The sequence below is a fragment of the Pteronotus mesoamericanus genome, unplaced genomic scaffold, assembly GCF_021234165.1.
Source record: "Pteronotus mesoamericanus isolate MK-2021 breed Mesoamerican mustached bat unplaced genomic scaffold, CSHL_Meso_final scaffold_54, whole genome shotgun sequence".
Lineage (NCBI taxonomy): Eukaryota > Metazoa > Chordata > Mammalia > Chiroptera > Mormoopidae > Pteronotus > Pteronotus mesoamericanus.
This window is the reverse complement of record NW_026555321.1, coordinates 10,341,469-10,368,110: the sequence shown is the minus strand read 5'-3', so window position 1 is coordinate 10,368,110 and position 26,642 is coordinate 10,341,469. Positions and strand designations below refer to the sequence as shown.

The following is a 26,642-nucleotide window of genomic DNA, read 5'->3' as shown; positions in this document are numbered from 1 at the left end:
TCAATTATCTGCTTCACATTGTCCATGGAATCTTGGCTAACTCATTTATTCCTATTTTCTACTGGATCACAGCTTAGTGACCTCCATCAAAACCTCATCTCAATGTCTAAGTGCTGGTAAGACTCATACTAAACTTTCATTATTATCTTGGAAGAGACATCATTCTTTTGTCTCAAAATAGTATAACTGTATTATTAGGTAGAGAATGTTCTAATCTAGGGCTGCTCTAATTACATGTTGCCGCAGTGAAAATGGGCAGAAGAGGGAGTTTTTTCAGGGACTTCATGCTTTCCAGGAAAATTCCCATCTAATCTGATAGTTGTCAATGACTGGCATCTTCCCCAGGCTAAAAGAAAACTTATAATATCTTCAGTTAATATGCTCTGATTGGGAGAGAGCTCAGTCCATTTTATTTGCAGTAGAAATTCTCAGTAACATATCAGAAAATCCAAGTACAGGCAGCAAAATTAGTCATCCAATGGCGGGGCAGGGCGGGGATGATGAAATTTTATCTCCTAACTCTATAGTATTTGGGAGAGAGAGATGGAAATTTTAGGACCTTCAAATATTTCATTTTCAGGCTGGAAAAGTATTTGTGGAAAATCTACTCTTAACATACATTTTATTTGAGTTTCAACACAACCATTTGAGAACTACTCACACACGCACCAACATACATGAGTCTCAGAATCACTGTGTTGCGTAAAGGGAGCCAGAGTCAAAGGGCACATATAAGATGATTCCATCTGTGTGAAGCTTGACAACAGGCAAAAGTAATTATGGTGATGAAAGCCATTTGGGTATATCCTTCCAATTATTTCTTAACTTACAGAAGAAAGGAGAACTATGTGAAACAATAATGTAGAGTTGGTTTTCAGCTCTGCCACTCACTAGCTGGAAAACTTAGGTAAATTTGAGTTCTTTCATCTTTAAAATGAAATCCGCCCCCCCCAGCTCTAATTTCCTGAATATTATCTACAAAACTCTCCACCCATTCTACATAAGGGGTAGTGTTGAGAGAATGGGGGCCAAGGTAACTTTGTGGGTGATGGACATTAACTAATGTGGTGGTTACACAGGTATGTTTGTTAAATATCATCATGCTGTGCATTTAAAATCTGTACATTTTACTGACTGTAAATATGAAAAAACGTAAAAGGAAAAACTTTATGAGTTACTGTGGTAACCCATATTTTACTCATGAGAAAACTGGGACTCAAGAAGTGAAGTGATGATTTGCTTATGTTCATTGTGGGAGTTGGGAAACCTGTGTTATTCAATGAAAACTGCAAATTTTATCTTTTGAAAAGTAGGAAGATTCTCACAAGACCATTCATTATGAGTGTAATGCTTTTGTACTTAAATTATAAGAAAGGAAACAAAAATGTAAAAGCATTTTCCATATTCTGCTCTGTTTATGTGCAAATTTCCATTTTATAGAGATAACTTACAATGAGTTACTGCTTTTCCCTGGAAAAAACGGAAAGAGGCTGTCCAGAGGGGAGGTCATAATGATGTAACTCAATCAACAGTGTTCCGAGACAGCCACTGTAGAGAGAATGCTGATAGATATTTTTCTTTAGAGAGGTGAAAAATTTGGCATAGTGGCTTTCACAGTCTGTGAAGTGATTTCTAGAGAGAAACTCCTTACACAACTCACCTAGCATGCTGTTAAAAACACAGATTCTGATTTAGTGAGCCTGAAGCAAGTCCATCAACTTGCAATTGTAATAAATTCCCAGGAGATGATGCTATTATTGGTCCTTGGACCACACTTTGAATGGCAAAGATGAGGTTATTAAGGCTTGAGTGGAATCTACAAAGTCTCGAACTCAAATACCAAGATGAAACTGGAACCCATGATTATCAGTTCTTATTTTCCCATTCCCACCCCCACATAAGAAACAAAATGAGAGGGTATATAAATAAATATAAACATGTGAAACCAGGGGAAAAATTTATTGTGTTCAAATAGAGTGTTCAGAATTATTGGAATATGAGCAATTTATTCTATTTTTATTGCTGTATTTCAAAGCTTTAGGTTAGTATTTTCCTAAATTCCAGTCTAGAAGTTACTCTTCTAATTAAGGATACATCTGTAATATAGGACATTCTTGGATGAAATAGTGACCCACAGAAATGTTTGATGACCACAGCACACACACACACATACACATGAAAGTTAGTTATTGATGTATCCATCCTCCAGGATGGCTTTCAATAACCCTTGCCTCCTAGTATTCCTGCTATTGCGTAATCCTTTTCTATGTTAAGTGGGATTTACCGTGTGACACCACGGGTGTGATGGTGTGTGACTTACTAAAACAGATCATAGAAGACACCCTGGCATTTGCCTTGTCTTCTCTTGTGTTGTTCACTCTGGCAGAAGCCAGCCACCACATTGCAGTGATCCTTAAACAGCACATGTAGAGCTGCACTCGGGAAGAGCTGTGGCCTCCTGCCAGCAACCATGTGAAGGAGTGAATTTTCTTGGAATTGAGTCCTCTAGCTCCAGGATTTTGAAGCACTAGACAAATAATGCAATGTTTGAAAACAGGGAGAAATTGTATTTGGCAGATATAAGACTTTTGATGTAGAAAGGTAGATTCTACCTTTCTAAGATCTAGAATCTACCTTTCTACATCAAAAATCTTATGCAAAAATATTTGTAAGTTGAAAAACATTATCTAAATATAATCACATCCTACTTGAACTAAACCTAAAAGTTTTTTTGATTTCATGATTACCAAGCCTCAGTCCCAAAGAAATAGACTTTTCAATGGAGAAAACAAGATAAAAAAAATGCAAAAACATAAATTTTTGCATTTCCATTACATTAATGAATAAAACCAGTAAGTTATATGATCTGTTATTAGTTATGTTCTATGTTCAGGTATGTGTTGATGAAGCCTTAGGGATACTGGCAGAGGAAACAGAGAAGAGTAAGGATTAATTATTAATAATTGATATGACTGCATAATAAATTGATTTGGTATATAAAGGAAAAGGAAGCATAGAAGACACATTTAAGAATTCATGCCTATTAATTTGAAGAATAATGACACACACCATTGACTGAAATAGATTAGTTGGGAAGATAAAGAAAGATTTTAGAGATAGGGAAGAGGACAGACAGTTCTATTTTGAGATGTATTGAGTTTCCCTTAATGAGAAACTCTGGCAGAAAAGACTTTCTTCTTGATTTTTAACTGTCCCTTTGTACTTCATAATAGTGATATTTTTCTCCTTCTCAAACCACATCCCTGAAAAAATAGATACAGCTAATATGTTTATTTTACTTTTGAAAAAACTCACCAAACAAGAGTTTTAGCAATATGTATAATACTATAGAGTTAGGGATTGTCTAAAATCCAGCTTTCCCCCAATTGAAGTCTAGGTTCTTTTTGGCAGGAGCAAATTTGATCATTGAGTAGTTTTCTTCTCCATCTTGGCTGTTGGCCCAGTCCCCTGATGTCTAGAATTAGTCATTGTTTTGAAATTGCGAAGTGCTTGGCTACATGTTTCTGATAAGGTTTTAACAGAGTGTCTGTCACTTGTTTGGTACCTGGTAGGGTTTTGCTTTTAGCTGTGAATAATTAGAATCCAATGCTTTTAATTTACTGAAGAGTTATAAGACTTTGAAAAATGTGTCCATATAGTCAAACTTATAGATTTATTTGTGAAACTGAATGCCAAATTGTTAGATGACCAGTGGGTATAGATAATTCTAATAACTGGAACATTCAAGTATTTTTTGCTATGTCACACTTCTAGAAGTGAGTTTAGCAATGAGAAGGTTGGCTTTGATGAGTATAAAGTTGGAAGAGACTCTAGCTCTATAGAGCATATCATATAGGTTGTGGTGGAGTTTGCAGGATATTTCTGCTCCACTACAGAACATCATTTTTTAGCAACTGGAATATTTATGCCTTTAATATACATTGTGTTCCCTTGCATAGGCTACTCCAAACAGTGATTATACAGAAAATATTTATTAAGAACCCATAGTGAATAAGAGGCCAGTTTTTACTCTCAGGGAACTTATATTTTAGTAGACAACTGAAATCCTGTTAGTTTCTAGATCTTCTTTTTAAATTACCAACCTCTTCTGTCTTTACATAATTTCCTTTAATGATTATCAAAACCATAGTTTGTCTTTCATTAGCTGCATTTTTAGAGCATATTCCTGATGAAATTTTAGGAAGGAAATGAATGTAATAGACAATATGCATACAAATAATACTTTTGGACTATTAGATAGGTGAAGATGATTTTTTTACTTTTCTTCCTCTATTTTGTAATAATGCTTTTTATTTTTCTTCTTAGTATATAGACTATTATTCAGTTTCAACCAGAAAAGAACCTAAACTGAAAAAAATATGACTAACCAAATAGCTAAATTACAATTACTCAATAGCATTAGGTGTAAACAGAGTAGGTACTTAACAAATCAACAGAATTTTAACATGAAAATAAACTTCAAATAATTTACTTCTAAGATATTTGACACTAATAGGCTGACTTATTGATTTGTTGCCTTTTAACAGACAATAATGCTGATCTAATTACACAGAGGGTTAAAATGCTAATAACTTCAAACTTGAGGTTGTCCATATGGAACAGAATGATTAATGGTCTAATAGAAGCAACCACCCATGAACCTTTAGTCAGAGACTTGAAATACCATGTTGATAATGTGGGATCTTCAAATACTCCTACCATTTTTTTTCTGTATGAAAGTTATGTTAAAGTTGCGAAATGGTATTATAACTGGATCCAGGGTGTAGCACTCACTTATGACTGAGTTCTAAATGGTTGCTTACAGTCGTCTAGATTACTAATCTTTTGAAAATAAGATTTCTGTTATGCTAATATACTCATCAGTGAAGTACTATGCCATAACTTTCTTCAAAAACTACAGTAATTTCTTTGAGTCAATATGAGGGTCATGAAGGGAAACACTGGAATTATATCAGAATCCTGGGAACTCAAGGTGAATCACCAGGTATCCATATATATCCCTCTCCCCAAAACTGCCAATGCAGGAATTACAAATGGAATATGGGATCTTATAGTTGGGACAATGTAAGTTGGTATTAAGACTTTCATATACAAGTCTTGAGTTGGGGAAGTATATATGGCCTGGGTACTATTTTCAAACATGAAACCAAAGCAAGTGGGTGAAGGTTATTAGTGTCACCATTCCTTACAATGTTTTCTGGTTTAGTTACTAGCCCAAATGGCTGCCACACTCAGAATCAGACTTCTTTGCCCTGTCATGAAAGAGCTGTCCTTACAGGTTGAGCTGGGGGAGGTCTTGGGCGGTTTTGGAACCCAGTTTTAAGAGAGCTTATCAGTAGCATCAGACATTCTATTTAACAGTGTTGGGGCTGGGCCGGCATCATCAACTCTTAGTAACCAAGGGTGTTGCTGGTAGCAGAGGACCAGAGACTTGAGAAGGCCACAGAGAGCTGCTTGATTATCCCTGGAAATTGAGGGTAGGAGTAAATAAAGTTTGTTTGGAGGAAGGCAGTACTATTTGTATTATTGTGTTTCTTTTTTTAAATGAGGGGTGGGATGGGTAGGAGGCTTTATTCTTTAGGCAGATCCCTTCAGTCATTATAGATATTGCTGTACTGTTAATAGAAAAATATATGCTTCTTTGTAAAGCATTAAAAAAAAATCCAAGGATGAAATGGCTGAGGTCTCAGCTCAGGTATCTTCAAATTCCCTGACCTGTGCATGTGTTATTTCTTGGTTGTTTTCAGGATCAGTACAATTCCCTGTCTGTGAGCTTCTGTGGTGCAAGAATTTTTGTAGGAACAGATTTCTTCAGAGGCAAATCCTGAGGTCCACATGTTCCACCAGCGTTCTAGGCGCAGCTGGACACCCTTCACTTTCAGGGTGCTAGACTTGCGATGCCGAGCAAGCTGGCAAGCTGTTGTCACTGCGCTCTTGATAATGAAATCCTCCACCATCTGCAGCAGCATCTCCTCCACCTGTTCATCCCATTGCTTGTGAGGATCCACTTTTTTTACTAAGTCTTGTAATTTCTTCTTGGTCAATACCTAATTGCTTTCTGGGCTGAGATGCTGTCCTGGTCCAGGAGTGCCTGGCATCTTCACCACTGTAGTGCTGTTGGTTGTAGAGCCTTGTGAAGGGATGCTGTCTGGGTCTGGTTTTATGGATGAGAAATTGGCATGGCTGATGAGGGTTGAGGAGCCAAACTCATTCATAATCTGCTGAAACTTGGGCGTCAGCTCATAGAGTTTATCAAGATCCTGTTTCTTTTTGGAGGTGTGAAGACCAAGGCCAATCAAAGGTCTCTCTCCCCCATGATATGCAGAGTCTGCCTCTATTGTCATGTTTCTATTAAGAGAAAAATAAAAATCACTTTCAATTGCATCACTCCTGTTATATATTTTAAATGAAAGCTATATCATGAACTTCTTTTCAGTCATTATCTCTCCATAATATAATGTTTAGTGGCTGCTTAACATTTAGTTCAAGGTTTTCACTATAATTGATAATTAGGGTAATTGCTGAAAGATTTTTTCATTGGAACCTAGCTTCTTGTTTTATTTTCTTATGGGTGAAAATTACGCCTCAAATGCCTTCAATTCCTGGATTCAGCTGCCTTTACTTTCTTGTTTCTCACTGTTCATTGCACAGGCCAGGAGTGACCCTGGGTTCATATTATTACTTTTTTTAATCCCTCTCCTCATCCAGGTTTAGTCTCTACTTAGTTTGGAGAAATAGTTTCAGTGCTTTAACCAGAAGACTAATACTATAGGCAGATTCTGTATAACTGGAGGGTGATGGGGGTAGGGAGTTGAAAATGGTCTGTTTCTGTTCAGTGTGTTGTTTTTCTCAGAGTGATGAATAGGCCAGTGACATGAGCATTCCCTGGAAACTTGTTAGAAATACAGAACCTCAGGCCTCACCCCAGACCTGCTGAATCAGAATCAGCATTTAGGCTGATAATCTAATTCACATGCAGGTGAAAGGCTGAGCAGCACTGCTTTGATTTCACTTTGATTGCCATTAATTTCTCTTTGAGTACTCTTACATCAATGGTTTCCAAACTTGTCTTTACTTTGGAATAACTAGGGGAGGTCCCCAAAATGCTAATGTTGCTCTCATCCTAGAGATTATGATTTCATTGGTCTGGAGTGTGGCTTGGACACTGGAAGCTTTAAAAGATCCTGATACTTAAATGGGCAGCCACATTTATGAACCCCTGCCCTATACCGTCTATGTGGGTTCTGTCCTGTTTTGGGTTCTAGTTTTTTCTACTTATCAGCTCTATTTCATATGCTGCTTTTTTTTTTGCAGAAATTCCTATAAAATTGTTCCATTAATAATATGTGTTTCCTTTATTCCCCAATACTGTCACTTATTTAAGTCTTTAAATCTTCCCAAAGGAAAATATAATCCTGGTAAGATAGTTATATGTTGGTTATTGGTTGGCATATCTTTTACTCCATTTTTCTCTTCCACTGTCCTTCCTTCTTCCTGCCATGGTCAAAATCTTCAAAATCCAACATGGCCACACCAGTTTTCAACCGTTTGTTTTCAGCTCTTGGTCTCTCTTTTTGATTCCTCATCATGTCTTTTGGCATTCCTGAGGACTACAGTGACAGGGTTTTTCAATATTGGTGCTATTGGCATTTTGAGACAGAGAATTATTTTATGCATGTGATTGTTAGATGTTTAGCAGCATCCCTGGCCTTTACTCAATAGATCCTCATAGTTTTTCCCTACCCCCTGCCCTCATAGTTTTTCCCTACTCCCTGCCCTCCAGCTCCCATGTCATGACATATATGGTTCTGGGATTGCCAAATGTTCTATGGGGCAAAATTCCCTGTGGGCTATGGAACACTGAGCTATGATATTGTCAAGCATTCCCAATAGGTAATACATACTGCAGTAAGTGCATTTAAAAAATATTATTTCACAAATGAGACAGTCTTTACTATCTTCATGACAAGTCCATGTCTTTTTTCCATTGATTTTGTTCAGAGACTGTCCCAAGTTCATGAGAATTTATTCTCTACTATTAAATGGTTCAGCGCATACAGAATAAAATGTGATTTGTTAAGAGTATAAGATTTTTCATATGAAGAAATTCAGAGAGAGAGAGAGAGAGAGAGAGAGAGAAATGAATATAATGGCCCAGGGGTCTCAATATTAGAATAAGAATAAATGACTATTCCACTAATGATCACAGTTCAGGTTGAACTGTGGTTAAAATCACAATCTCTTGGAAAACAAGAATATGTTAACTAACATGCTGACTCTTCACTTCCATTCCCAAAGTTAAGTATGTGATGTCTTTATGATAGCCCTTTTGAGAAGATGTCTGCATGAGTGGATTATATTTCTTTTATTTCATCCCAAGGAACTTAGCTTGGTGAATACTTCCTTAAATCCTTACAGCTCTAATGAACCAAAGGCCCTACATAAACATGTTATGAAAATAGATAATTGAAGTATAAACAGAAACACTTATTCTGAGCTTTAACTTCCTTTCTTACTGACGGAATTAGCTGGAGACAAGATATATCACAAGTCTACCAGTCATTGGACACATGCAGTAGTAATCATGGAAGTGAAAAAATTCTTGTTTCCAAAGGGAAACTTCATCTTAGGTACACAACTATGTTTCCTTTCAGGTAGGCATGATTGATTCACACATTTGAGCTAAGACTTTACTTAGTGCTGATAGTTTTCCAATCAGTTGCAGAAGGCTGGAGATTGGCAGGGAGTGTTTGAAATAGAGATCAACAACTGTAAACAGAATTGTAGCCCAAATGAAGAAGCCTCTTGCTCAGTGTAGATTTATTTTTATTTTTAAAAAGACTTTATTTATTTTTAGAGAGAGGGAAAGGAAGAGGAACATCAATGCGAGAAACATCGATCAATTGCCTCTGGTTACACCCCAACTGGGGACCAAACACACCCCACAAGCATGTCCTCTGACCAAAAATCAAATGAACAACCTTTCACTTTGAGGGAAGGTGCCCAACCAACTGAGCCACACCTGTCAGGGTGCACAGTGTAGATTCAGAAAGAGTTTTCTGTTATGTCTTGCATTTCAAAAGCCAACATTTGAGCACCAGCTTTTTCCCCCTTGAGCATTTTGGAGAAGCCTTCATTTCCACACCTGTGGCCTGGGAACTTCCTTAGGCCTGACCCTTCAGTGACCCCCTTCTCCTCCCTCTCAGTTACTTGGCCTAAGCAGGGCTGCTACCGAGACCACTAACCGAGGGGCAGCTGACTGACCTGTCCTCAAAGTGATGATGGAGACACTAAAAACTTTCTTTGGCCAAATACACATAGAACAAATTAAAAAAGGGAAAGTTTACATCAGAACTTATTTTATATTAGGGAGCTTTTTTTTGTTGCTTTGGGATTTTTGAAAGGCCATAGATCTTTTATTTAATTTCATTTCTGTTCACTCCCTTCAGTTTTTCTCTTCCATTCACTAAACTAATAGTCATAATGGTTTTGGAAACTCTAGCTGCAGATGGACTCGCCCCTGTCAGTTGGCCTCAAGTTCTGTCTATGACATATATGTCCTCTCCTATGGATTATGTTCTCTTAACAACCTGAAAACTTCACTTCCTCCACCTTTGCTTTGGCCTAAAATGGCCAAACAACTGAGTCAATGGTAAAGGTGGATTCTGAAGTCTCTAGGAATTGTCTCAGTCATTCATTTTCTTTTTTTTTTGGTTTTGTTTTGTTTTGCAAGTTACATTACCTGATGCATCACACAGTAGCATGGGCTTTTTGATAAACATTTTAGAATAAATGGATTCCCACTTATTTAAAGACCAGACAAATTTATAATTAATAGTCAGATAATAATAATTGGTCTAGTTATCGCCATTTGTCCAACACTTTCTATATTCTGGAACAAATGCTTTTCTAAATATTACCACATTTTTATCTTCTCAACAACCCTATAGTATAAGGCCAAGTTAGAGCCAACCTCTGTCTACTACCTTTTCAAATCCACCTCTGGAAACTCTGACAAGTAATGTGGATCTTTAGGCATTCTCAAAAGAGACAGAAATGAGTTTTGTGTCCCCTTTGCATCAGCCAACTTCATGCAAAGTCTTCCTTGTCTCTCCCTGTCACTAACTTTTCTCCCACAGCTGGAAACTGACAGCACCCCTCTGCACCCACAAACCCCTCTGCTCTCACAGGGCTCCTCATGATTATGCCATTTGTCTTGCTTATTTCCCTGGTCCTTAGTGCCATTTTCATTCTTCCTTTAACTGCCTGTCACCTGCCGGAGATGTAAAGTTTGCCTTAGGTTAGCATTCTTCTCTCAACCCAGGATTCTGGTAGAAAAAAATCTGTATTTTGTTTTGTGATGTGAATAAATAGAAGCAAAGAAACTGATCTGTCCAAGATCCCTCAGCTCATAAACAGTGGATCTGGATTTAAATCAGCATCGTTCTCACTCTGAAGACTGTGCTTTTTGCTTCTCATCAGTTTTCTTTGTGATGATGTCATCTGTAAGTGATCCTGTTTACCTCAGCGATTTTCAACCTTACTCGGCTCATGGCACATACAAACTAATTACTAAAATTCTGTGGCTCACCAAAATATATATTATACTTTTTGCTGGTCTGACAAAAAATAGGTATAATTTTGATTCGTTCACACCACACAGCTATAGTTGTGTTGGCTGTTGTCACTTTTTATTTGACAATCTAAGGGAAAAGAGGTCAGTGCCCCTGACTAAATAGTCAGGTGTTGCACATTTTAAAAATTCTTGCAGCTCACCAGTATGTCTCTTGCAGCACACCAGTTGAAAACCACTGGTTTATGTCAAAGCTTAATGTCAGATTTTATAAATTTCTAATCAACATCATTTGAGCAGAGTGGTTACTTGGAATCCCAGGGGGACAAGTCCAAGTGTGCCCAGAAGAGTTTAAAATGTGTAGGAAAAACTTGTTAACTGGGTTATCTACTTAAGAAGGACACAAAAATCCCTCAGATTATGAAGTTGAAGGAAGCATAATTAACAGGCATCCCAAGGTGCACTCTTTAAAAAGACTGAAAGATCTCTCCTTCCTCCACCCATGCCACAATTATTACTCTGACTGATCTGTCTTTAGGGACATCAATGCACTTGCTCAACATCTCAACATCTACAGATGCCACTGGCCCCGTCACAGCTTTTGTTTTGCCCCTACCAAGTGAGAGTGAGCTTGAGTGACAAAGTGACAGTGGATCAATGAGATTTTACTGTTCGTGTTAACGTCATGAAAACACTACTAGGCAGACTCCTGTAGGTCTACTGCCCAGGCCTACACATGGTCTGATGGGGAGTTTGTACCCTGTCATGTTTCCTTAGCTCGTTCCTTCCAGAAACACAGCTCAGGCCCCACATCTCACTCCGTCAGTTAGTGGTTTTCCACTTGGGCTGTATATTGGCACCACTAAGGAGGATTTTAAAGAGTATTGATGCCTAGATTAATTAAATCAGAATCCCAGGAATGGGGGAAGGGTTTATTGTGCAACACCTGGGTTAGATGATGATTACGTTAAACTAAGTCACTAAATTCTCATGATATGATTGCTGGGCAGGTTGGCAAGGGGGATAGAAAGTATGAGGCTAATTCATCAAGACCTAAAAGAGCACCTTTCAGAAAACCATGGGCCTTCTTTCTCTTAAAGGCACTTCATCTATTTAATTTCAGAAAATGGATTAACCAGACACAGAAGAGCCTGTTCTCTATTAAAACCCAAAAAAATAACTCTGGAAAATTGAGTGACTGCTGATAATAGGAAAAGGAAAATGTAAACTTGGGAGAATATACCCACACCACCTCATGAATGATAGTCATTTTGCCTTATAAAACTGTGCTCTAGTCTCCTTTTCTTGCCATTTCAGGATATAGAGCAGGACTATACTTACTCAGGGACATCTTCCTTTTCACAACAAACTACTAAGCACCATGTGCTGACTTTTACTCCTATTCTAGGGAAAAAAACCCTCTTTTCTGGATTTCTCTAATCATTTTCCTCCCCTGTTTTTCACTTGCATTAGAAAGAGGGACTGTACTTTTTTACCTGATTATTTTTTTTTATCAAGTCAGGTCTTTTATTTCTCCCTGCTCCCTTTTCAATTTCAAGTTTGGTGACTCAAATTGATGACTTAAATTTCTTCCTTACGTTAATCAAATTAACACACACAGAGGGAAGGAAGAAAGGAGGAAGGGAAAGATTTAGAGAGAGAGGAGAGTGTGAGACTGCCCAACTCCATCCACAGCCCTCACAGAGAAGTTCTGGTATTTATATTTCCTCAGAATATAAATGAGGCAACCATGATGCCTGAGGGGGGAAAATACAAATACTTGCAAATGCATTTCTTTGGCTGAATCTGGCTGCTCCCTGAAGAGAGCTCTGTTTATATCACTAAAATAAGCTCTTGTTTTCTCTTGTTATTGTTAGGGATGTTCCCTAACCCCCCAAAGTCACTTCATGTAAATAAATGCAGTTCTAGTGACTATTAATTGGAAAATCCCAGACTTTCATTTGGCTGCCAGCTTCCTGTGGTAAGTTAGAAATTGTCAATAGCCAAGTGGGAAGCATTTGTTACAAGAGAGCATGTCTCCGATGAACCTAGGTGGCGGTGAGGGTGGACCAAAAAAAATGCACAAGACATGTGAACCAGACCTGAACAGAACCCTCACCTGGAGTAAGACACAGCTTACCTGAAGCCTTGTGCAGAACGACCCAGCAGAGTCCAGCTTGGAGCGGCCAAATCACACTCACCTGCAGACCTATGAGCAAGAAACAAATGGTTCTTGATAAAAGCCACTGAGTTTTGGGATAGCATGTCACTCAACACCATTGTAAAAATATCTGATTGATGTACTCTCTGTTTGAAGCCAGAAAATTATAAGCAATTTCTAAATTCCTTGCTGAAACAGCAAAGAGCAACTCCTATAGCAGTCTCTGGAACAAAAGTGAGGCACAGTGAGTCAAAGTAACCTGCCTGAGGTCCCACCATTTGGGGCTCCGATTGCTAAGAGTTCAGCCCAAGGTATTGGATCCTATAAGGTATGGGTGCAACCAATATACTTTATTGCCTACCCATTCAGACTGACATGCCGTTTCAAATACTAGTCCTTTCCCCAGGAGCCTGTTCTACCATCTGACAAAGGACTGCCCATGGACCCTGCTACTATGTCACATTTCTAGAATTATCTTGAGATGCTGCTCTGTCTACTTTGGATAGATCTTCTCTCTGAGACTACTGCACCAATTTCTGGAAATCATAATGTGTGCCAAAATCTGCCATAAATCAGGACTCTTTCCCCAAATCCAAGTGACCAGACTCAGTTCATTGAAGACATATTCTGTTGTTGCAACTGCCTCCCACTTGGCTATTGATTATTTCTAACTTGCAGAGGGAGCTGGCAGCTAAAATGAAAGGCTGGGACTTTCCAATCAATGGTCATTAGAACTACATTTATTTACATGAAGTGACTTTGGGGGCCAGGGTACACCCTTAACAATAAAAAAAGAAAAGAAAAGCTTATTTTGGTAACATAAACATAGCACTCTTCAGGGAGTAGCCAGATTCAGCCAAAGAAATGCATTTGCAAATATCCTCTCTTTTTCCACCTCATATATAAGTACTTTCTAGGAAATATAAATACCAGAATTTCTCTATGAGGACTGTGGATAGAGTTGGACAGCCTCTCTCTCTCTGTCTCTTCTCTGTCTCTCTCTCTCTGTTAATTTGCTTGCTTTTTGAACCAAAGGAAAAAATTTAAATCACGAATTTGATTCACCAAATTGAGTGTGAATAGGGAGCAGGGAGAAATAGACCTGACTTGATAAAAAATATGAAAAAAAGCACAGTCCTCTTTTTAAAAAATGAAAATGAATGCACAGGGGAACAAAATAAATCCAGAAAAGAAGAGGGTTTTTCCCAGAATGCAAGGAAGAACCCATACATGGTGCTCAGTACAGTAGCTTTTTGTGAAAAGGAAGATGGTCCTGAGCAAGTGTAGCCCTGCTGAGTACCCTGAAATGACAAGAACAGAACACATTTTTATAAAACAAAATGACTGTGGTTCATGAGGTAGTTGCAGATGTGTTCTAGCAAGTTTACTTTTTCCCTTTTCCTATTGTTAGCAGTCATTTATAGGCTCACCTTTATCTTCTCCACACCTCCCTGTGGCCTCCTCTCTCCTGCACACTCACAGCACCTAATGTTTACTGGGCATTTACCTGAGCCACGCACTTCCCTGAGCACTTTTATTTAGTCCTCAAATCTTCCCAGCAAATGTGTGTCAGATGTCTCCTATTGCTAGAACCCCATAGAAACAGAGGGATTCATTTCTACTCGATTTTGCCACCTAAACTCTCACCTGGGTATGAGATAAAGCCTGCCTGAGCTACTTTTCTTTTTTTTATTAAGTAGGAAAATTGACTGGCTTTAAGGCTGAAGATTTTAATGGTTAGATATCATTCCAAATTTAAATACACATGTAACTGACCAACTTATTATATCAGAAAGACATAGAGTTCATTAGGAATGCCTTTAGTCATTGTAGCAGTAGAAAATATGTATGTTTGAAAACTCAACCAATATCAGTGTTTTTATGGGGAGTGAATGCTAAGTTCACTGCACAGCTCAGACCAGATTGCAGACTCAGGAACTAGCCCATTACTGATAGCTTCTTATTAAAAAAAAAGAAAATACACACAAACCGTCTACTTCTACAGTAATATAAAGAATAGTAAAACCTCACTTATGTGGAACTTAATTCCCTAGCAAAGGGACTTATCTGAAGTTTTGCTGAGAATAATGAGATGAAACCAGTGTATTGGTTAAAATTATGATCAACTGCATATAAAAGAAAATATAATATAACCATGGCTTAAACACACAAGGTTTCATATTCATTTCAGGTAAAATAAGTCTGGAGGTGAGCAGTTTCAGGTTGGTAGTGGACGCCAGTGGTCATCAGCATCTCAGGCTCCATCTAACTTTCTGCTCTTCCATCTTTAGTGCATGGTCATTTAAAAGGCCAACAAAGCTGATGGTGCTCCAGACATTAAATCAAAATACTAGGAAATCTAAATAACTGGGGAAGGTCAAAAGGGTACCTACTAGCTACCTATTTGCTTTCTGAGAACCATTCCAGAAAGACTCCTCCAAACTTCCATCTCATTGGCCAAAATGTAGTCACATGGCCTTACCTAACTACGAGAAAGACCAGGAAATGTGGAGTTTTAGCCATGCACAGTGCTGCCTGAAATAAGCCCTGGATGCTGTTTCTTTGGAAGAAGACAAGAAAGGATAATAGGTAGTGAATGGGCAGTCTTTGCCACTCCAGGAATGACTGAGCTGTCATAATTAGTGTGACACAGCCTGTGTACTCTACTGATTAAACAGTCAAGTGTGTCCAACCTTTTGGTGTCTCTGCGCCACACTGGAAGAAGAGTTGTCTTGGGCCACACATTAAATACATTGCGACATGTAGTCAAAAAAATCTCATAATGTTTTAAGTAAATTTACAATTTTGTTTTAGGCCTCATTCAGAGCCATCCTGAGCTACATGTGGCCCATAGGCCACAGGTTGAACACCTATCCTAGACTAAGGTGCAGAAATGACTTGCTTCTCATTTTATTGAGCTTTAACTATCTTGTACATATGATTAAGGTACCAATTTTTCAGTTAGTATGGTAAAAGTAATGCAAGTAGGTTTTTTTTTAATTTTAAATGAGAGAAAAGGGACTCAAAAGATGCAGGAAAAAACACAAGCAAACCCTGATGCTCTCTCCTAGCCCTCCCCAATGTCCAGGGAACACGAAAAAGAGGAAGAGCTTAGGCCAAAGGGGTGCGCAGAGCTTGACGGACTAAGTTACAAAGAAGGGGAGTGGGTCTCATTCCTATGGCCTGCAGGTTTCCCAGAAAACTGGGTCTCATCTCAGTCAGCAGGAAAAACAAGGCCACCTGTGAGTGGCAGTGGGGACAATGGCAAGGGCAGGGACACTCTGGGTGTCCTTGTGCTCAGGCTTCCCTGCAGGAAAAGGGACAACTGGGCATGATCCTGGATTTTATCTGCCATTGCCTACCAAGGAGCCTAGCCTCTTGCTTTTGAGAAGCTAGCTTTTTAGCAAGCTTCTCAAAAGCTACTGCTAAAAAGCTGACACAATCTCACACTTCAATCACCTATCTGTGTCTAAATCAAACAGCACCACTATACTGAGTTGCACAAATATTTTATATTTAAGGGTTATAGGCATGAACAAACTTGGGACATAGTATAGTCACCAAAGGAGAATATTTTATAAAAAATAGACATTTGTTTGGAGGGGACAGAGGCACCCCTAGGGGTTGTCCCTGGCTCCTTTACCATTACACATAGTTGTCTTGTTATAAAATTTTGTTGCAGTGAGTTAGGGTGGAAGACTAAGAAAAGCATTGCTAAAGGTAAGCACATCCAAAAAGCAAATGTGAACACTTATAACTTGATCCCAAAGGATGAGTGACAAAGAGACGAAGACTTATAAAAACAGCAAATGTCTATGCTTAAAAAATTTTGTAATGAACTGTTGGAAAAACTGGACAAATTAGACAAAAATAATAATTTAAGTTTGGAATCACATCATTTGGGACAAACTGTCAGTAGACTTTGAATCACCATAAAAAGACTAAAGTGGATGTTCAGAAAAATCACTTCTATTGATCAATAAAAGGTTAAATTGTATTCAATACATGCTATTTAAAAAGGCAGAAAAGTATTTTAAATATTAGGAAAAATGTCACCTGAAGTTGTTAAAACATTTTAAATTATTGTTTAAAGGAATGATAAATTCAACTGGGACTCATTCACTAAGAACTGGTAAAACTTTACTACAGCATCCCTGTTATTTTTGAGAAACTTAAAGAAATTTAAAAAGGTGTTAAGTCACTTTACACACTTTGCAAACTTTTGACAAATTACGCTACTAGATAGTATTATGCTTATTTGCTTGATGAAAGATATTGACCAAATTTGTTACATGATTTCATCAAAATCACAGAATATGGTGAGGGTACAACCAGAAGTCACATCCTTTGAATGACACCTGGGTATGTCCTAAATTTTCTGACCAGCGTGCTTCTGAATAGATACACACATATCTGTGAAACTTAATAGTCAGACACTTGAATGTCTGAAACCAAAGTCATCATTTCTCCTCTATACCTTTTCTTTCCTGCCCACGGTGAAACCTGTGAATTAACCACAACTAGTCTCTCCCCTCACACCCACATGACCAGTCACCTCGTATCATAAATATGCCACCCGAACAGCTTCTGAACCCTCCTTCCCCTAGTGTTTTCCTTCAGCCCTTTGTGTTTCTTCACTGCCTGTGGCCCTAACTCTTGACTCCACTTCAGGCCTTCCTCTCCTCCCATGCCATTTCATCCTTTTTTTATTTTTTTTTTTTTTTTTTTTTTTTTTTTTTTTTTTTTAAGTTACAGTTAACATTCAATATCATTTTGTCTTAGTTTCAGATGTATAGCATACACAATCATATAATTTGCAAAGTGATCCCATAATATATCAGATACCCACCTGACACCATACATAGTTACTGTTATGTTTTTGACTATATTCCCTGTGCTTTTCACCCCCATGACTATTTTGTAACTACCAGTTTGTACTTCTTAATCCCTTTACCTTTTCCACTCAATCCCCCAAACCCCTCCTCTCTGCCAACAATCAATCTGTTCTCTGTATCTATGTGTCTGTTTCTATTTTGTTTATTTATTTTGCTCTTTAGATTCCATCTATAATTGAAATCATGTGGTATTAGTCTTTCTCTGGCTGATTTCACTTAGCATAATACCATTTCATTCTTCATTTTTATCTTTAACCTTATTTTCTCTAAGACTCAAATATAATCACTTTACTCCCTCACTTAAAAACCTCCAGGGTGCCCCTTACTGTCTGTAATGTCAGTTTTCAACATTTTTCATCTCATGACACACATAAACTAATTACTAAAATCCTAAGGCACAACAAAAAATATATTTTCTGCTGATATGATAAAAAAAGGTATAGTTTTGATTCATTCACACTGGATGGCTATTGTTGTATTGGCTGTTGTCTTTTTTCTTTTTTATTTGACAATCTAAGGTAAAAGAACTGAATGTTTCTGAATAAATAGTCAGTTTTTACATGTTCTAAAAATTCTTGTGGCACATCAGTGGAAAAATCTCTGGCCTATAAGGAAACGCCCAAATCTCATTGCAGTTAAGGAAGCCTTTCATTCCACTGAGCCCAGCCTGCCTCTCTGTTTGTCCCTTGCGGTATTCCCATGTGTACAGCCTGCACACCCTTCTCTTTCATCTTTCCTGGTTTTTTACTTGCTTTTATGTTTTCCTGGAAGCCTGCTCATGTCTCCTTTTTCTATTTGGTATATTTCCATTATTTTTTTTTACCCTGCTGAACATTCACCCTTCTTTTTTATACATATTCCTGAATCCTCCAGGCAAAATTAGGTATTCTGGGCTTGTTACTTTCCTTGCATTATCTATCTATCTATCTATCTATCTATCTATCTATCTATCTATCTATCTATCATCATCTATCATCATCTATCATCTATCTACCCATCCATCTATCTATTCATTTATCTAACTATAACATATACTACCTTTAAAATGCTATTAACAGATCTCCCCCTAGACTTAGACTTTCATTTATCTCAGTATCTTCAACATACTAGCACAGGAAACTTTACTTGGTAGATTTTTTAAATAAAATGTCTTTTGAATGAACTTAATATTTTTAGTACTTTTGAATAGTGACAGAAAATGCTTTCTTCTGAATGCTTATTCCTATCTTACAGGGGGCTTAATTTTATTTTAAATCCTATGTTACAATTAAGAGTAAAAAGCATTCATGTTTTTGATTGTCAACATTCTATTATCGAGCCAATGGAGGTGAGCTCATACTGCTGCTTTGTTACTAGCTATATTCCGTAATTGGTCACAAATTTCACATTTTATTAACACAAGTTGCTACACCTTTCGCCGTAGCGTGAATTATTATGTTCAGTATTCATGGCCCATATGACCAGAAAAATTGTATTTGGTGTGCCTAGAAAAGTCAGACTGTAATCTCAAAGTAGGTTAGAACAGAGTCAGAATGAGTGAGGGGTATTAAAATATGTAATGTATTAGAGTTCATTTCCTAAAAGGAATTATAAGACCTGAAATCTCATCAAGTTGTTCTAAATATAGTGCCTAAATAATGTTACCTCTAGTTTTTGAAGCTTCGGGGCAAAATTAGGAACTGCAAATATTGGATAGTAACAAATTTTCTTTTTAGGTACTCATTCTGAACAAACTAATTAAATTTACTCCAGGAAATGTCTGGCCTGGTTAATGGCACATGAAAGAGAACAAAAAGAAATAGGGCATAATTACTATATATGCAATTGATAGTAAATATAGGTTTGTTAGATTAGAGTATTTCCATGGTATTGCTTTTTAGAATTTCCTATGGATTTTTAAATGGTCAGGGAATATAGTTATGTAGTTTATATGCACAAATTTTGGTTGTCTTTTTAAAATAATCTCTTAAATTCTCAATCAAGTACATTTTTATATAACTTCTGCTCATATCTTGTTATGGTTATTTCTAGGATGATTGCATGTTTGGTTGGATAGATGGACAGCTAGCTGATTGGTTATTTTTAGATCTTTGATGATGCTTTCGGTTGGGTCATTTCTTATCTGTTTTCAAATTTCTCGTTCAAGTATAACATATTAACAAATTTTACAGGTAAATTTACCTGTATATAATGTAGATTTTAAAAAATTATTAATGTAACTAATCTGATTTAGCTCAAAAGCCCAGGCTTGTTTACTTCTCATGGAAACAATAACTTTCAATCTTGTAAATTAAAAATTTTAGTTTATCATGCTAGTTAAATAGTCCCTTTAAACAATGCTCTTAATATGCTCTTAATTTCCAGATCTCTCTATCTTGTCTTCTTTCTAAATAGATGTGTACATTTATTGCCATGAGAGGAGCAAAGGTTTTATGGACCAAGAAGAGAATGGTCAGAATCCTCATATGTGTTCTCCTAAGTGTTCATAGTTCTCGAAGTTATTTCTCTGTTATATCAGCTTGTTGTTCATCCTGATGGAATCCTCTACTGAAGTCAGATACTAGAACTTATGATTTGTGCTCTCTGCCTTTGACTTGCTAGCCTCAGCTTTGCACTGGCTCCAAAGCCTGTGCCATAGTCACCCCCAACATTTTAGGTGACTTCATTTTTCACCATAGTTAAGTCCCAAGGCAGGGATGGTGGCTTTCAACTTTGATGCTTTTTCATCTTCCTTAAGGGCTGAAGGAAATTCTGAATCCTACTGATGCAACCTAGGAACCAGGAGATCTAAATATCAGAGCTTTTGCTTTCCAAATTTGATAGTTATGAAGATGGGAGATACTGTCATTGAAATAGGTTTTCTGATGTCAGTGGGAATGATGGGATTCTGAGGATGGAGACTGGTAAATTGCCTTCCAAACTCCTGGAAGAGATTGGTGCCATAATAGAAGCAAACTTATACTAGCAATCAGAGTAGATTGACCCTCAAATAACCTTGAAAGTGATCAAAAGACCATGGAATCTCTAAGACCAAGATAGGAGGTCAGTTCACTAAAGTCTTTCTTGGTCTGAATAACTGGGGGGAAAACTGAGCAGAGAGATGATTTGCATTACCATACTGAGATTTCCTTAATAAAATGACGATTGGGTCCTTTAAAGAAGGACCAAGTTAAAACATCTCAGGTTGTATTATGACTCTTTAAACACCCCTAAGGGCACCTGACATCATTTGTTAATGTGGTTCTGACTTGGGGCAAGACACATAGGTAGACTTTTGGAGCAATACTAAATATTCATTTTGAATTCATGACAGTTCTTTGGAATTCTCAATAATTCTGTGGTCCATTTGTCACTGAAAGGCTCATGACAATCAGGTAATAAATGGAGTTTTTCACTAAGTCTATCTGTTAGTGGCTCAGCAGGTTGATGAACTAATTCTATAGTTTTTTTCCCAAGTTTCTCAATATATAGTTGGCAGTATTCCCACATAAATCTCTCTGATTTATGAAATAAGAGCTTTATCATAGGAAGAGTCAAGAGGAAGCCCCTGAAGTGCTTCTTTCCTATTAAAAATACTAACTCTTTCTGAGGAAACTCCACACCGCCTTCCACAGTGGCTGTACCAGTCTACATTCCCACCAACAGTGAACTAGGCTTTCCTTTTCTCCACAACCTCGCCAGCACCTGTTGTTTGTGGATCTGTTTATGATGGCCATTCTGACCAGTGTGAGGTGGTACCTCATGGTGGTTTTGATCTGCATTTCTCTGATGGCTAGTGATGCTGAGCATCCCTTCAAATTCCTCTGGGCCCTCTCTATCTCCTCCTTGGAAAAGCATCTGCCCAGGTCCTTTGCCTATTTTTTGATTGGATCGTTTGTCTTCTTGGAGTGTAGTCGAGTGAGTTCTTTATATATCTTGGAGATCAAACCTCTATCTGATGTATCATTAGCGAATACATTTTCCCATAGGGTTGGCTCCCTTTTCATTTTGCTGATGTTTTCTTTTGCCGTGCAGAAAGCTGAAAATGGAACTGCCTTTTGATCCAGTGATTCCCCTGCTGGGACTATACCCTAAGAACACCAAAACGCCAATACAAAAGAACCTATGCACCCCAATGTTCATAGCAGCACAATTTACAATAGCCAAGTGTTGGAAGCAACCTAAATGCCCATCAGTAGATGATTGGATCAAAAAATTATGGTACATATACACAATGGAATACTACGCAGCAGAAAGGAAAAAAGAACTACTAAACTTCGCGACAGCATGGATGGAACTTGAGAGCATTATGCTAAGCGAAATAAGCCAGGGGGCGAAAGACAAATACCATATGATCTCACCTATAAGCGGAACCTAACCAACAATACAAAGATGCAAGGAAAATAAGACCAGCAACACTGAAAGGAAAATAAATTAACAGAGACAAGAGGGAAGGAGGGAGGGGCGGGCAGGGAAAGGGAAGGGAAGGGGAAAGTCAAGGAACATATAGCAAGAACTCATGGACAAAACCAAAGGGGAAGAGCTGAGGGAGGGAAGGAGGAAGGGGGCAAGGGAAAGTGGTGGGGAGGAGGCAGAGACAAATGTATTTAAAAATAAAGAAAGAAAAAAAATACTTACTCAAAGTGATACTGCATCTATGGGAGGGTCATAAAAATTAATACAATTTTTAAAAATTTGGATGATGTAAAAGCCTGGGGGTAATCTCTATCATGTTTTTGTTTTAAGTCCTTCTTGGCCTCAGCTGAAAACGGACAGATTTTTAAGAATGGTGACTTCATAAACTTAATAGTGACTTTAATAATGGCAATTGTTCCAGATATTATTTTTTCCCAATCCTGGAGAAAATTTACATATATCCTGGCACCTGTGCTGAAGTCTGATGTCCTACCATATTGTATTCCAGTTACTTAATTCTCTCTTCTGCTGTGTCAAGCCTGCTGTAAAAAAATCTATTGAGTTTTTATTTTAGCTGCTGCATTTTTAATATCTAGAATTTCCATTTAATTCTTTCTAAATAAGTTTGAGTTGGCTCATAAAATTCTCTAGATTTATTAATTGTAATCACTTTAAAGTGCATGCCTAATTACTAATAACTGTCACCTGTGGGCATATCTGTTGTCCTATTCTTTTTCTTAGTCTTGTTTCTTGATATGCCTCATAAATTTTTATCCAAGTCTTTACTTACATAAAAATATGTGGATGTTATCGGTGATGTTGGGGTAGATATTAATCTAATCAAAGGTTGAATTGGTTTGGTCTATTAGTGCTTCCTCCTTACCTTTGGGATATAGCTGTGTAAGGTTTTCAGCTCAGAGCACGAGCAAGTCCCAAATTCCAATTTTTATTTGACCCGCACTGTGAGATTATCAGAAACTCCTTTCTGAATGTCTTGGTCTTTCTGCATCAGTTTTTAGCCTCCTAGCCCCTAAAACTTGAGAATTCAGTAAATGCCTTTTGGGGAAACAGTTAAGTGCCCCTTCTTTACTTTACTCTGCATTACTATTCTCTAGGCTATTCTACTAATACTTCTAACTGCCTCATGAGCCCTGATTTCTCACTTTTCTCCCCAGCCCTGAAAAATTGTCAAAGACTTGCTGATGTTTCTGCCTCTTTGCACTTTAACCACTTGTGTTCCAGGCCTTTTGCTCCTGCTCCACAATTCAGCATGTGCCCCAAAGGGAAAAGCCACATGCAGAATATCAGCTTTCCTATTGGGGTTTCCATCTCTGGCCTCACTTGAGACCTGGCTACTTGCAAAGCTCTACGATAACTTCATAAAGGCAGACCTTGTGCTGCATTGGGATTTCTCTAATCTTGATGGGAGCATTGTTTCCACATGCCCCTTTACCATAGGTAAATGCAGAAGTTCTAATTTAGTCTTGAGTAGAGTCATCACCTTTTAAAAATATCCTAAGTGGTTTTCAAGTGAATTCTACATTGAAATACACTTTGTTGTTATTGTTGTTGTTGTGTTACCATATCTAGGATCAATTTTGATGTCTGTTATTTTTATGAAAAAATGAGTTTTATAAACTTTTAATTAATATACAAAGAGTTGAATAAACTTATCCTGCATGACTCTTTTCCTTATCTTTTTATCTGCATTTATTACTCTATTATCTTTTTTCAGTATTTATCATTGTACTTTCTTTTATAACTTAATAGTCATATAATTATCTATTTTATTTTTTAAATAAGTCCTTTGATTCATTTATCACTCTTTTTCTAATTTATTTCCAATTTTTAGCTTTTTAAAATCAGTTCCTCTGCCTTAGTTCTATGTACTTGTTTTTCATAATTATTTTAAGTAAACATTAATTAATTAATTTCTATTATTTCTTATTAACTAATATAAGTACTTAAAGCTACAACTTTCCCTGAACATGAGTATAGCCATATAACATAAATACTTATATGTAGTAGTTTCAATTGTCATTATTTCTTCACTTTTTTCTATTTATGTCTGCGGTTTTTTACATTACTGTTTATTGTATTTTTCCATTACCATTTACCCCCCTTATACCCTCTTCTACCTCTATGCACCCACTCCACACACTGTTGACCGTGTCTAAGAATTGTTCCCCATTTTTTTCTTTTTTGCTCAATTCTGCCAATCCCACCACCAAGAAGAGCTGTCATCCTGCACTCTATGAATGAATCTGTCTCTATTTTGCTTGTTAGTTCAGTTTGTTCATTAGATTCCACATATGAGTGAATTCCTATGGCAATTGTCTTTCTCTGATGGGTTTATTTCACTTAGCATAATGTTCTCCAGGTCCCTCCATGCTGTCCCAAAGGATAAAATTTTCTTTTTTATGGCCGACTAGTATTCCTTGTGTAAATGTACCATAACTGTTTTATCTGTTATTTTTTTAATAATTTGAAATTTTGGTCATTTGAAGCTTAGTAATCTGTCCAATAGGTTTACATTAAGGATAACATTGAATGCTTTATGGGTAATGTCTTGTTTTAATGGAGCTTTTGACAGGCTGCAGTTTCCATAATTTTGTGAAATAGAAATTAGTTTAACTTTTGAGTAGAGAAGTGATCTAGAATCCTACTGTCTAAGAAGATTCTGGGTTTTTATTTTAGGTGTCCTTAGAAAACTTGGTACAGGCAACCATTTAAAAAACACACACACAGAGTGGATGATTGTGGTTTCATTTTCTCCTCTGTAAGAGCAGTGCTGGGCACCAGCCTCCTCTCCGGGCACCAGCCCTGCCCTGGTGCAGGCAGGTGAGCCTCCCTGTCCTCTGGGAATCTCAACGCCTTGTTTTCAAAGAACTGGCAAAAAATACGGGTTTGAGTTGAAAGCCATGTTTATTTATCACTGTTGTTTAGGTTTTGCCCCTCAATGACTTGCAGATTCTTGGAGATGAATGTTAGTTCAAATATTTTTGCAAAAAGGAACAAAGATATCTTGGAAAGGAAGGCGTGAAGGTCACAGAGTGACTTTTGTGTTCCTGAGATTTTGCCTTATTTTTCATTATTTTTACCACCATATTTCCTCACTTTCTTCCTGCAAAACCTTTCCATGAGTTTCTTAGTTTTTAGTATTACCCAAGGTGATTCTGGTTGATGGCATGCTAAATAACACTATTTTTACTATATTGCCTGCTCTGGAGGGAATGGTATTGGAAGAAAGAAAGGAAAAAGCAGTTGCCTGAAAATGAAAGGAAAAATAACCTTTCAAATAGCTTCTTCTTATGTAGGAGGAAAAAGAAGAATATTTGCCACTGTAATGTGATCTAAGGCATATCCATGATTGACACTGAAGTGAAGGGAATTATTGGTGAGTCTCAGGTGTTTTATTTCAGACACTTTTCAGTTGGGCCTATAACCCATCACTCACTTTCTGAAGCATGTTTGTTCACAGCCATGAACTATCGTAGGAGTGAGCCAGAGAACAGAGTCCTTGGATAAACAAATTTCTCTTTTTAAGCTATTTGCACATTTAGATAGCCTATCTGTCATTACACTAATTCCTAAGGAAATCAAATAAGACAGCCACTCAATTTAGTCTTTAATTTACTCATGAAGATGGGAAGAGGCTGAAGGAGATCACTCAGTCTGGAGGGAACAAGAAATCACAGCGTCAAAGAAGCAAAGTGATTCTACTCATAAGGGAGGCTTCATTTCCTTTTTCAAGATTGTGTAACAAAAATAAGTCCTGTTGTGAGTTTAGAACAGATGTAAGATCCTGTTGACACAAAAGTAATTTCTGGAGGCTCTGGAACACTCAGCCACCATTGAGACTGCTTTTCTTCCCTTCAATTTCTTGGTAGGCCAATCCATGTGAAATTATATACCTTGTGTTCAGAAGTTAAGAAGCATATATGATTATGACAAAAAAATAGGTGGTTCAAGTAACTTTTCAGCAAACAGTGGTGATTGCCTTTCTATTTCCATCAATTATTAGGGAATAAAAGAGACTCTAGGAGAATCTCCAAATCTGGCAAAGACTCTTCAATTAAACCTTGGTTTTTTCACTTTCCCTTCTATTCTTGCCACTATGGAATCCAACAGGTTCCAGTGAAAGAGTAGTAAGGGAAAATGCGATTTTTCTTATTGTTGTTCAATTACAGTTGTCTCAGTTTTTCTCCCTTTGTTCTCCTCTGCTCCACCCCCACCCCACCACTCCCATAGTCAGTCCCCATCCTCTTGTCCATGTCCATGGGTCCTCTATACATGTTCCTTGACAAGACCTTTCCTCTCTTTTCCCTCATTATCCCCCTCCTACCGCCCCTCTGGTCACTGTCAGTTTGTTCCTTATTTCCATGTCTCTGGTTTTATTTTGCTCATTTGTTTTTGTTGTTGTTGTTCTTGTTATTGATTAGGTTCTACTTATAGGTGAGATCGTATGGTATTTATCTTTTACCTCCTGGCTTATTTTTCTTAGCATAATATTCTCCAGTTCCATCCATGTTGTCGTGAAGGGTAAGAGCTCCTTCTTTCTTTATGATGTGTAGTATTCCATTGTGTAAATGTACCA

General features: G+C 37.5%; 1 pseudogene; it reads right to left on the bottom strand.

Moving 5' to 3' along the window:
• Positions 1-5,747: 5,747 nt before the first annotated feature.
• On the bottom strand, positions 5,748-6,314 carry LOC129088067 (transcription initiation factor TFIID subunit 12-like; annotated as a pseudogene).
• Positions 6,315-26,642: the final 20,328 nt, after the last annotated feature.